Raw genomic sequence first — 14,275 nt, forward strand, 5'->3', positions numbered from 1 at the left:
TACTCATTAGGCTTGCATGCTTGCAAATAAATCCCCTGTGACATGAATTCGGTCTCTTGAGAGATATCTAAACATGAACAAATAATAGTAATCCCACATAATACCACGTGATTTCTATCAGTTTGGTCAGTCTCAAAGAGATCCTTTTCCCACAGGTATAAACATTAATATCAGACACTGACACATGCAAGGGATTTTACTCCAGTTGTCAGTAGCTCTCTGTGTACTTATACTTAAACAAATACACAGAAAGATAAGTCAATATAGAGATATAATGTAGCTTTTCAGGCAGTCGGTTTGTTTTAACCGAACCAAACCATTCTAGGTGTACATACAATAAATACTGTGTTTTCTATTATAAACAACAGCCACTAATTTCTTTAACGCATTAATGCAACTTGGGATTTTTAAGTTTTAGCCGACGCAGTTTTAAAGCTAGAGTGAAGATACTGGCATCATATGAGACTAGAAAACCTGATGAATCCATCGGTACCAACCATATCATACTTGCTTGTCGAAGGACATTAATAACGCTCCAAACTTAAGCTAAATTTTGGCAAGGAAAAACTAGCATGGCCATTTTCAAAGGGGTCCCTTGACCCTAAAACGGGTTGTATGGGTACCCACGAGTCTCCCCTTTACAGACATGCCCACTTTATGATAATCACATGCAGTTTGGGGCAAGTCATAGTCAAGTCAGCACACTGACACACTGACAGCTGTTGTTGTCTGTTGGGCTGCAGTTTGCCATGTTATGATTTGAGCATATTGTTTTATGCTAAATGCAGTACCTGTGAGGATTTCTGGACAATATCTGTCATTGTTTTGTGTTGTTAATTGATTTCCAATAATAAATATATACATACATTTGCATAAAGCAGCATATTTGCCCACTCCCATGTTGATAAGAGTATTAAATTCTTGACAAATCTCCCTTTGAGGTACATTTTGAAAAGATAAAAAATGTGTGATTAATTTGCGATTAATCACGATTAATCATAGACAATCATGTGATTAATCACAATTAAATATTTTAATCGATTGGCAGCCCTAAATTCTACATAAATTGGTATAAAGTAGGAGAGCCTTTGGTATCCTGCCTCTGTCAACCAAAAAATAGTAAAATGTGTGTGCTCACTGAGATAGATATTCTAAAATTATTTTGATCACCCCTGACAAACTACATATCAAATGGTAATGTAATAGAGAGAAAATGTTAGTATGGTGCATTGCTAGGGACTATTTTCAGCAGCGGTTTAACACACATGTGGTGCAGTAGTGAGTATTTATGGCAGCTGGACGGTGTAAGTGGGATTGAGTCAAAACAAACGGAGTGTTCATGATAATGTCAGACCCTGCCTCATTGATGTATTTTAATAGATTTTCAACAATGGAGCTTTGTGGCACAGAAATAAGATACACCAGGCTTTGGCTACACAGCAAAATTAGCCGAATCAATTCATTGTTGGTTTTGGTCTTTTCACTGGATTTGTTGACAATAAGGAAACATAGAGAATATCACCAGTCGTATCGTTGAAGGTCCCTAGCGCTACTGAGGGAAATGTATTTGTAACATGTCAGATAAACTATCATTTTTGAACGTACCTTCACTTTTAAATTAATGGCGGCAGAGGATTGTGGCTGTACAAAATGTGTTATTACCTCCGCCAAGGCCAAAGGCCTAGGAAGGACGTTATGTTTTCACCAGAGTTGATTTGTTGTTTTGTCCATTTGGAGGATAACTCCAAAAGTCTGCGATGGATTTGAATGATATTTTTGGTGGGGTGGTGTGTGGCACAATGAACAATTCATTAGATTTTGGTGGTTATCCGGATCATGGGGATTTTTTTTAATAACTTCGCTCAGCCTGTGCATTAACACCACAGGACGTGTCACCCTGCCTCTTTCCTTCTGCCTGCAAAGAAAGGGACAGAGAGAAAGCGGGGGGAGGTGGAGGGGGGCACCTGCAGATTTGGCGTTTTTTCACATTAAACTCGGTATAATTCCAGTTGAGTTGGACCAAAGCACACTTGGTGATTGTTGGAAAGAGTAACGACGACGGTCTAGGTGAGTTTTATGTTGTTTCTGTCCAGTTTGAATGAAGTGTTTTACGCTGCATACAGCTGATCTCAACATAAACACAAATTCACGGGTATGATGGCGCAAGCTGCACGGAGAGGGGGCAAGGGGGGGGCTATTGTACTGTGGCAGCTTGGCGAAGGTCTGCGCTCTCCGAGTGCCATTCTAGTTATGCGCATAAAATTGTAACTGCAATGTGATATTAATGTGTGCAAGATAGACTCCCTGTAAACACCAGGGTATGATATGATTAGTGTCATTATGTACTTAACTAAAATTACAGTTTTAGGAACATTCAGTGAGAAGACAAATAATGTACAGCAAACCCTGTGGACAATATAACTTAATCACATCTAGAAACACTGTTCCACTGGTGATTAGACTTCATGACAATCAGCTTGTCAGCTATAAGGCATCTAAGTACTTCTGAGCTAATAAGGCCACATGAGACATCTATAATATTTAATTGTATTTACATACAAAGAGAATTTATACTGAAAAACAATGTCAGTTTATAGGGGGTTGACAAATGCTTCTGATTGTCATGCAAATGATGCGTTAATCAATGCAGTGATGTAAATAGCTTAATCAGTGTGGCCTTAATTGCTGATTGGGTAACAACCACTTTATTAGGGAGAGGGTTGGCAACACAAGCCAGCACCAGTGTCTTTGACTAATGTGGGATACATGATTAAAGTGAAGAGGCTGGAACACTGAATTTATAATCTGGTGGCTACATGGAATGAATCAGGCGAGGGGATATTATTACTGTTATACACAACAGCAACGATGAAGTGTTAATTCCTGAGGTGGTTGCACGTCCATAGCCAGTGGTTCGGTGTAGTTAATGTAATAAACATTCACCATCACACGCCCCCGATTATATCAACAACAGATGAGGAAAACATCGAGTTTTTTTTACTTCTTTTGGTCTTTGTGCTGTTTCACTTCCAGTGGGTGGGTTTTGTATGCAACTGAACAATCCTGCAGTCCAATAGGGATGGGTGGATCGATACTGTGGTATCGATACTTCGATACTCTCAAGCTACTCATTTGGTATCGATTCCTATTAAAAAATATCAATAATAAATTGTATAAACAAAACATAGGTGGCTGCATCACTTCCAAATGTTTGTGCCAAAACAGCCCTTAGCTGGCCGATGTCACATGACTGTGGAAACCTGTGAGATCAGAACATAGCGCGCAGTCGCGCACTTCTGCATCCAACATGTGAGCGATGGTACATGTCCACAGGGGCCTCGCTTCCCAGCGTTGGACACTTGATGGGCTGCCAATAGGCACAAGGCACTCTCTACATGATTGGACGAACGCTTTCCCTCTCGGGCTGCTGCTCCAAGCCTTCAATCTGGAAACAACATGGCGTCTCGTTTGGAAACTGTCTTTTCTTATATCCCGAAAATAATTCACCGAAATGCGTTTTTGGAAACATTTTATGTAAGAAATAAGCCACGCAGTTGCTGAATCTGTCTTTATTTATGATCAACAATGCTTAGTTTAAAAGTTTCTCTGGAGTTTCCAGAGGCGGTGAGTCACGTCGAACGCCCGTAATTTGCATATATTAGCCTAGACATCGACTTTATGCAAATGAGGAGCGGCCAACGTGACGTCCGTCTCTCAAATCACGCCGTCAGGATACCAGAATGCATTGCACGGCTGCTTACATAGACAATGAATGGGAAGCGTGGAAAGGAAGGAGGCTGTGGACACGTACCATGAGTCTACGGCAGGAGGTCTACTGAGAGCGAGCTGAGTGTTGGAGAATGGCAGAAAGGAAACATAGCGTTGTGTGGTGCTGCTTTTCCCCTGTAGATATTTGTTACAACAAGGTGGCGCACAGCAGCAACACAAGTAATCTCTTCGAACATTTAAAAACAGCCCACACTGAAAGTTTCAAGGAAGCAGAACAAAAACAAGAAGATGCATACATCTAAGTGTCTTGCACCACCCTCTGTCCGACAAAAGACGTTTGTTTGAGAGAGGCAAAGCTACTCTGTCAAAAAGTAAGCACATCTACAAGCCAAGTATGCATTTCTGTAGGCCTATAAGGCTTATTTACACTTTTCTTGAGTATATCTTGATCAAAAGATTAAGTACAAGTAGGCCTATAAGCCAAGTATACTTAGACTTCTCTATATACTTGTCAGTATGAGCCAAGTAAACTTATGTATACTTTTGTTAAGTATATCTCTGATAAGTACATAAAACGTAAAGTGGAAGTACACTCTCTTATTTTAACTTTAAAAGATGTAGACTAATAGAACACTTGAATAAACTTATTTTTGGTACGGGATATCTAGGTACAGATGGTACTGTTAGTAGTTTCTTTTTGCCGTGTCTGTCTGTTTACCCTAAATTCATAAACTTCATCATCACAATCTCATTTTAAATTGGGTTGTTGTTACATGATTTTCAAGTTTCAAGTCCTTTATAATCATGCAGTGTGCAGAACAGTTAGAGTGAAGCAGTCATTGGCAATGCAAACCTTGGATCTCAGATTCCCTTCAACAATGCTTATTAAACACGCAGGCTATAAAGAAAAGGAAAAACACACAAATGAAAGCAAAATGAGAATCTAAGACAAAATAGTGTATACAATATAGGGTTAAAATATAACCATACATAAAATGTAAAATAAAGTAATATACATTTGTGGTAGACAGTAATTGCCTTTAAATGTAATGATCTCTTTGTTTTTCCCAAAAAAATACCATTATTAAAAAAAAATCTCATACCAATTTAAGAAATGATCGGTATGGGTATCGGTAAAATCAGAATCGTATTGAATTAAAAAAGTCTGGTATCGCCCGTTCCTACAGTCCACTGGATGTGGAAGGTGTACTGCTGATATTCCTTCTGTATACACAAATAAATAGAGTGCTCATTCATGTCTGGCAATCTCAGACTCATGACGTGGTCTCTCCCCTGCTGTTAGACAAGTAGTGCTAAAGAGTCTTTGATGTCAAGAGTACCATCTTGATCAGGTGTTACCGAGTGTGAGGAAACTCTGTACCAAATCTAGTTGTTCAGTCATACAGGAAATAAACATACACGTGCATACAAGTGCAGTGCAAAAAATAGGATTATGAAAATAATGCTGACACCTCACCTGCAACATGCTAACTTCATGCCTATGTAATGTTGATGTTTGGAGAGCACTAAAAGATGTTTGGGTCTGTGCCGAAGGGAAGCAACAGTTCTCTATACACACACTGTTTATGTCCCTGCAGGGTGTCTCTCTAGAATCAATGTCACAGTTAAAATAAATCGGACGAGCTTGGAGGTTCATTCTTGTTTTTGGTAACATATACAGTATACTGTCGTAAAAATTCTAAACTCAAAGTGCACTTACTTAGTAATTCCCGAGGCTTTTGACCACATTCCAGAGTACATAGGATAACCCAGACCTCACATGAGCCATTTTCACTGGAGCTACTTTCTGCTATACGCAGGTCTGAAATTAATTATTTTCCCGTGCGTATGTGTCATTGTGCATGCTTAACTGTGGGAAAGCATCAATAAGAGGAGTTCAATCAGGAGAGACCCGGTATAGAATGAACAATGATTTATTACATGGTACATGATAGAAGAATAGTGCAAAGTCTTTGGCGATTTGTGTTTGGTGGATTATTTCTCTGTTGTTACAATGCTAATTGTCATTGTATTTTACATCGTTGGAAAGCCTGTTTATTTACCTTCACAATGATGCCCAACTTGTAAGGATCATGCATTTGTGGGATGAGCAGCACAGCTGATTATGTGGGGAGCGCCCAAGAAAAATTTGCCAAAATTCTCCGCCAATGGTAAACAGTGTATTCTCCTGTTGGTATTGACTCTTGTTTTGAGTTGTTTGTTGGATTGTACTGATTGAGACTCTCTATCAGTAACAAGGAACAAACAAGACATATTGGCTTTTTTACACTTTATTCATTTAATACACCGTCAGGAGCCTCAGTAGCGGTGGAAGATCTGAATTGGATGATTGAACTCTCTATCAGTAACAAGGAACAAACAAGACGCTGGCTGACCTGCAACGAATCCTGGTTGAGGAATGGAACGCCATCCCACAGCAACGTGTGACCAGGTTGGTGACCAGCATGAGGAGGAGGTGCCAGGCTGTTGTGGCTGCGTATGGATCTTCCACCTCTGCTGAGGCTCCTGACGGTGTATTAAATGAATAAAGTGTAAAAAAGCCAATATGTCTTGTTTGTTCCTTGTTACTGATAGAGAGTTCAATCATCCAATCCACCAAACAACTCAAAACAAGAGTCAACACCAACAGGAGAATACACTGTTTACCATTGGCAGAGAATTTGGGCAAATTTTTCTTGGGCTCCACCCACATAATCAGCTGTGCTGCTCATCCCACAAATGCATTATCTTTACAAGTTGGACATCATTGTGAAGGTAAATAAACAGGCTTTCCAACAATGTAAAATACAATGCCAATTAGCATTGGAACAACAGAGAAATAATCAACCAAACACAAATATCCAAACTTTTTTTTCTGAGTTTATATGCATAATTTACCAGAGTCAGGGTTTTAGAGACCTAGACCGATAGTTTTGACGTCGGGGCTAACGTTGGAAGTGTAAGCAGATGAAGACCATCGCCCCATTTTTTGCAGTGTAGTAGAAGAGGATGCTTTGGTTTGAAGCAGATGTAGCTGCCCCTAATCTAAAAGAATGCCCTGAATAATGCTGAGGGGATACATTGATTTTGGTGAGGATTAACTCAAAATGATGAAGGAACCAAGATTTAGACAGAGGGAGATTATCAGGGGGTAATAAATAATGGAGAGGTGGAACAAGTACTGGGTCTAAGTCGCATGGAATTAATCATGGAATTAAAGGGGCAAAACAAAAAGAGTCTATGGGAGCCACGATTACAGAACATGCGCCTCCACATTTGGAGTGCATAAGATGTAAGCTATAATACCTAAATGAAAATGTTATATCTCTATTTGGGTTGAAAGATTTAGCGGATGTAGTAAATTCGCCACATCTGAGAAATGCATAAAAAGCTAACAAGAAAACGGAATCGAGTAGAGCATCAATGTATGGTGAGAAAACGCCTGCTCTGAGTACTGACAGCATCTTGTGCAAAATAGAAAGAGTAATGGGCCGTCTGCGGTCTGGAACTTGAGGAGGAGCTTTAGAAATACCTTGAAGAAGTCATTTGATAGCTGAATTAGAGAAAAGACTAGGATAAGAAGGATCGTAACATGTTGTTATGATTCTGTTTTGTTTTTGCTGTGGTTGTTTTTGTGCATGCCTGTTTTTCTCTGTTCCCTTCCCCTTTGTATTTTTCCTGTGGCAGGGCATGTGTTGGGCAGGGGGTGTGGCTGGCTCCGCCTGCAGCAGCAGAGGAGGCACACCGGTCTACAATCTACCTCATCAACCGCTCCATATAAGCCTGGTCTTCACTCCACGACGGCGCCAGATAATTCCGTCTCATGCGGTAGAGCATAACGTTACTTCTTCGTAGTTTTTCTAGTGTTGAGATTTTTCTAGTGTTCCCTGTTGCGTTTTACTTACCAGTGTCTTTTTTTCTCCAGCCAGATCTTCCAGTCTGCCTCGCTGCTGCTGCTGCTTCCGCGTTTTCTCAGTGACTGTTTCCATGTGCTTGGTCATCTCGGTCCAAGTCCTCCGAGCCACGAGCCGTCCAGCTCCTTGCCCTTCAGCTCGCATTTTTGCCTCGTGGTTTATAATAAACTTTGTTACCGTTTTACTTACCTGTGCCAGTCTCTGCTTTGGGGTCCAGCGAAAAAACAAAACATAACACATCTAATATTAAACTGAATGCTGGAAAGCAACACTCGAAGATACTGAGGTCTGAAATGACGAACATCAACGCAGTAGCAAATGAAGGCACAAACAGTATTTATGAACACAGGTTTTAGGGGCATGCCGACAGAAACACAAAACAAGGCCAAAGTACTCCAATCAAAATCATACGTTTTTAAAGTGGAAAAAGCTAAACCCTTCCCCATGAATGCATTAGCTGAAGCCATATATTTAGACATGGGGCTCTGATTTAGGAAAGAGCTAAGGCTTGGAGAGGGGGAACTGTTACAGGTACTGCTGGCTTCTGGACAAATGCTCCGGAAAATCTGGAATTTCAAACGGGAAAGCGAATCAGCTAGTAAGTTGCAATGACCAGGCACGTGACGGGCTGTGATGATGAAGTTGTGAATGACGGAGGACCATATGAAGCTTCTCATGAAAGGCATGATGTCGACAACTGCCTGATTGTCACACAGGACGGTGATGCGTTTGCGTTTCCAGTGCTGTCCCCAAACATGACAAGCTACAGTGACGGGATAAATCTCAAAGAGCGTTAAGGACGAACCGAGCTGGGAGGCCAGTGGCTTGCAAACCACTGAACTTGATAGAACCCCCCAAAACCCACGGATGGCGCTGCATCTGTGAAGAAGTTTAATGAATCGGAGGAGTGCACCAACTCATCATAAAATAATGTAACGCCATTCCAATGATCAAGCAGAAGAGTCCAAAAATGTAGGTCAGAGCGGTACCCTTCATCTAGGGAGATGAGATCTTGCAATTGAGGCACAGAATATGCCATTTCTAGGAGTCTGGAAATGAAAGAGCGCCCTTGCGGAATGATGCGCATAGTGAAGTTGAGGTTACCGAGGAGGGAGAGTAACTGCTGCTTGGTTATGTTGTCAGCTTCGCAATAGGACTTTGTTATATCGCGGATGCTCTGCAGTTTTTCGACTGGGAGAGACGCTTTTATTTCAGTGGAATCAAGAGTGATGCCCAGGAACTCTAAACGTGTCTCTGGACCTGTGGTTTTCTCATCTGACGGGGGAATGCCGAGGAAGCGGAAGCAATGTTTCAGTTTAGGCAAAGAAGCACCTGATTAATCGTGTGGTGGATCTATTAAAAGGAAATCGTCCAGCAAATGCAGGACGGAGGGAACTTTGACTCTGTTGAGCAAAATCCAGCAAAGTGCTTCGGAGACTTGGTTGAATATGAATGGGCTGCTCCTGCACCCGAATGTCAGACGCACCCCGAAATAATAATTGGAATCCATCCCGATGCCAAACAGATTCCGCTGAGAAGGGTGGATTGGAACTATTTTAAATGCATCTTTAATGTCAGCTTTAGAGAGCCATGCTGATCAGCTAGTTTTATTCATTTAATGGCGTTATCTATGGAAGCGTAATGAAGAGAGAATACCTCGGATGGAATGAGGCTGTTAATGCTTGTATTTGGGCCGGAGCGCGGTGCGGACAGATCGAAGATTAATCTTGACTGCAAGTTTTTTGCCACATAACATAAGTGGTAGTTGGAGATGTTAGAGCTCCGACCGGAAAACCTTGAGACAGACCCTTGAGGAGGTGGTCTACGAACACAGAGTCCGGATGAGAAGACAACTCAAATGCAAGGTTCCTCTGTTGTGGAGGAATCCAGCGATGATTGCGCCGGGGGCAGACTGACCGGGGGTGAGCATCCTTGCAAAGGCTGCAGACGTGAAGAATACCACAATTGGCGTATGTACAGACATTTTCTTTGAAATTATTGCAGATTTGCACGTTGTTGTAATATTGTGCCTCGCGCCCAGCGGTTTCAGTGGACCTCTTCTCACGCTGGAAAAGGGCGTGTTTGTTACGTTGCCCTCCGTTTAAGGTCCAGGGGATGGAGGGGGTAATGTAATCCCGGGAATGGGAGAGGCTGGCAACAGGATCGTGTGCAAAAAATAATTATACAATTTATTAACAAAAATATGAAAACAGGTACAAACACCAACTGAAAACTACTTTCTAACAGAAAGTGCGAGGTAATTAAACAATGAAAATAAAGTACGACAATAAACCAATATTAAAACACTCAAATTAAAGCTACAGTTTATAAAGTGCAGTGAAAAACAACCCGTAGGTACTCAACTTAAAACTACTGCTCCACAGAGACAGCGAACGATCAGGGAGTAAACTATTTAAAACTACTTCCTAACAATATAGCAATAAACACACTTAATTCACAAAAGACAAATGCCGACTCCGACACACCTGCCAACCACGATGTCAACGACCACACGCAGTACTGAATACTGCTGTTTGGCCCACTAGCAGCATTCTCCAGCTCTCTCTTTTATACTCTCCGCCTTGATTACTGATCAGCTGCAGCCGTGTGCTTCCCTGGACTGCAGATGCACAGGGGAGGAGGGGGGCACCTGAGGAGACAGAGAATAGGGCACAAAAATACAACATACATGCGACACAGCACGGCACGTAACAGTTAGTCATAGAAGCCCCCGGGGTTCTGAAACAGTACTGAGGAGCAAAAGGTGGCAACGTGTCCTGGATTTCCACGTGTTGCAGGAAATTGTTTGAACTCCACCTGTGATCATGACCATTAACTCAGTGTCCACAACAGACCAGTCCAGGCGGATGTTAGTTTGAGTGATGTAGAGGGCAGCTTTGCTGGAAAAGGCTTTGTGATATTGATAGAATATGCCTTCCCCATTTTTCAGATTGAGATCGCAGATCATTGTCATGTGAGCGTCTAATTCACATCTTCTCTCTGGGTAGACGGCGCATATGACGTCCCGATAGACGCTGAAGGCTACCAGAAACTGCCCGATTGTCAGGTCTCTGTTTAGCCGGGGGTCTGATGATTTTAACACCGCCGAGATGTTGCCTCCGGTGGCGACAGATTTATCGCACTCAGGGGACGGCAGTATGATATTGACTAAATTCACGTCTTTACCTTGCAGGTTTTTGACCTGAGACGCGAGGAAATGTTTGCTGCTAGTGGAATATATGGCCTACCTAGTGGAGAGGTTGATGAAGGCGTTATCTGCGCAAGAAGGGCTTGGAGCGGCAGCTATAGAAGGGTTGCGAGCTGATGTATTCCTTCTCTTTGGCTGAGGGGCTTGAGAAGGGCCTGATTTCTTGGCCCTTTTACGCCTGGGAGCAGGCACTGTGGGTGGATTGACTGGAGCCGATGACACGGACCGCGACTGACTACCTGCATCGCCAGCTCGCAGAGCTGGGAGACCGGCAGGCATGGAGCTGGGACAATTCCACGATCATGGAGCATACTCGTAAGGGCTTCTGGATCGTTAGACGGAGAGTCGATGCGCAGCGCTAGGCTCCTCCAACATTTGCGCTGAAGTCTTGCTCTTCCAGAAAAGGAACAAGGTCAAAATCCGACATCGCCTTGAAAACCAACAGCAAGATACTAAAACAGGTAAGGATAGTTTTTTCCATTTTCCTCAAGTCGCACTGAAAGGACAACTGTCGCAGGAGAGAGGAGGATGTTTTTTCAAATTTGATTGCAGCGATATGATTGGCTCAAGAGAGCGTGGTAAAATCTGTTTGGTTATCTAAGATTGAACCACCCACAGTCAGCTGATAGAGTAGGAGCCAGTAGAGAGAGAGAGACAGAAAGGTTGTGAATGAGAGAGTATTAAGAGGGTCTTCCTGTCGGACCTTTCGCTTTAAGCTTCATTTGATAGTCACGGAGGTATGAGATGCCAAGGAATCAGACAACTAGGAACTGGTTCTAAGGTAGCGGAATGTCGACGATTCCACAATTTACCCACATTTGGTGGGTGGCCAGTGCTAATTTCAGACCCTGGCTATAGGAATATATGACAGCAGTTTCAGAAGATGATATTTCAAAACCTTTTCTCCACTGGTTGCCTGGTTCCAGACCTCTTAACTGCCATCAAAATCTCAGATTTGTTCTGTGAATCAAAGCAGGTTTGGAGTTGTTGTCCATTGCCAAACAATTGTCAAATCAGAGCTTAGTAGGCAGGATTAAGACAAGGGATGTCATCTTCCTACATAGCAAGCAAGCTACATTCATTAAAAAAGATTAAAAAAAATGGCAAATGGTGTGCCATTCTGAATAAGTGCTCTCTCGATTCGATGATTCTCATCATAGACATCCCCAATCAAAACATAACTAGCTTCCAATAGAGGCAGCCTTTACATAAATATGCAGTTAAAAAACATGAACTGTAATCTTCCTTCAAGAGCTAATGTGTTGTAGCATGATTTGGACAAACACAGTGAAACCTCGCTCTACAGAACTTTAAGCTGCACACAGTTTATACAAACTGGTTTACTATAGTAGGCTGATGATAATGCTGAATAGGAATCTGTTCTCATTGTTACTGAATTTATCTACGAGTCACACAACCTTTAACACATGTAGTTCCGTTCTCGAGTGAGTTAATCTGAATTACTTTAGAGCATTATGTCTTTTTCACCTTTACTGTTACATGTAGTCAGAGCAAAACATTTCCTCTACGTGTATAATTTGCCTTTGGATCTGCGTGGGCCCAGGCCAACACGATCACTTGTCTAACATCCATTGAGGAAAAGTGAAAAAAGAGAGAGACGTGCAACGTGCAAACCTGGTGGGGAAGGTGATAAGGCTGTTTACCAATGTTCAGCCCATAGAGGGTATTTACATAAGCCCAGAGGCACATGAAAGCTGGCCAGCTGTGCCTGCACTGAGGCTCTTACCTTGTCTTTTTGGCTTGAGACAGACAGTAATACGGTGTGCCTCGAACACTCCAGTATAATCTCACCTGCCAAATGGTACAGAGTATAAACAACCCGCTGTGACCAACGGCTCTCGTTCGTGGGGTTTCCAAAGTGGTGAATGAGAAAATGCTTTGTGCGGCAGATGCCCGGATTCTTTTTGCGTGCAGAACTTCCTTTGGACTACAACTATACATACACTGAAAGAGTGTGGTCACCCCCTGTTGGAACTATTGATCTTTGTGTGTATAAAAATCAAGTTGAAAAACGAGTTGGTGAAAGTAAAAAAGTAAACTAAAAGTATCGTTGACTTATTTATTCACATCAGTCGTTAGTCACGTGACTCGTCGGTATCGCCAGTCAGTGAAGTTAACATCAAACACGACTGTTTCCTAACCCTACCTAAGTGGTTGTGTTGCCTAAACCTAACTTCCTGTGAAGGCGGAAGTTTATTTTGAAAGGACACTATGCAAGTAACAAGCAAACAGTATATTGAGACGCCGTCCCCGGTCCGTCCAAAAGTAACTCCAGAGGGGTACCCTGTGCATCGGTCTCCGATGCCGAGGGGCACTGACCAAGCGGCGCTATTTGACGAGTTAGGAGTGAGAATGTGTTGGTTTTCGGTTCGGTTTGTCTGTTTGTCTGTTTATCTGTTTGGATTACGTAAAAACGACTGGCCCGATTTTCATGAAACTTGGTGGAAGGGTGTAACATGGGCCAACAAAGAATCTATACACTTTAATTAACATGACATTGCAGTGAGTGGACAGCACTCAGCTATTCCTAGTTAGGTTGAGGTAATGGGCACCGAGGGAGAAAATAATATTTATCATACCACCGTTTTTTCACCATCTCCAGCCTTGGTGCAGGTTCAGTTGTCTGCTGTGTTCCCATTCATCTGTTCATCTATTCATCAGCTGATTCTGACACACTGGTTTTCATTCATTGCATTCAAGTCAATTTTATTTAGATTTTTTGATTTTTATTTGTATAGACAAAAATCACAAATCACAAATTAGCCTCGGGGGGCATTCCAGCATAATTTATCAAAAATTGTATGTTAAATACAAATAATACTATTCAAGGGTAATATAATGTTTTAGCACTAGAGTACACCTATAAAAACAAATCATATTAAACTGTTGTAATCTAAGGAATGAGTAAAGCCTGATCAAGGGTTGTGTTAAGAAGTCACACTATACTTACTCTCCTTTCCAGTGATTTTAGACCTCAATACAAACATCATTAATCAAATCAATCTACAAGTGAAAGAATGACCATTGCTGTCATGATTGCAATTTAACTTTGATTATTGATCATCTGCCCAGAATTGTAGCATTGTCATCATTAAGGGGAGGCAGTAATCTATCCCATTACACACTGGAATGTCATTACACAACTACACTGTGTGACTAACAGGAAAATTAGCATTCTCGAAGCTTAAACACACGCCTCTCTCTACTGATCAGCAAATGTTTGTCAATTACTAAACTTGTCTCTGTCATTAACCATATAAACTGTGCAGAAAGGCTTTTCATATAACAGAGGAAATAAAAAGCCCATTAACACTGTAATCCCAGTTTAAAATGTCTATGTTGTATGTAGCCAGAATAAATGATCATGACTTACTGTATGGGGAACAATACATACAGACGTTTG

General features: G+C 41.8%; 1 long non-coding RNA gene across 2 annotated transcripts; it reads left to right on the top strand.

Moving 5' to 3' along the window:
* Positions 1-7,440: 7,440 nt before the first annotated feature.
* On the top strand, positions 7,441-7,826 carry LOC119499887. Of its 2 annotated transcripts, none has more exons than XR_005209475.1 (2): positions 7,441-7,557; positions 7,655-7,826. It is a non-coding gene; the product is annotated as an uncharacterized LOC119499887 (long non-coding RNA). The 2 variants fall into 2 exon arrangements; XR_005209476.1 differs by having other exon boundaries at positions 7,445-7,557; positions 7,659-7,826.
* Positions 7,827-14,275: the final 6,449 nt, after the last annotated feature.

Source organism: Sebastes umbrosus, chromosome 13 (genome assembly GCF_015220745.1).
Source record: "Sebastes umbrosus isolate fSebUmb1 chromosome 13, fSebUmb1.pri, whole genome shotgun sequence".
Taxonomy (NCBI): Eukaryota; Metazoa; Chordata; class Actinopteri; order Perciformes; family Sebastidae; genus Sebastes; species Sebastes umbrosus.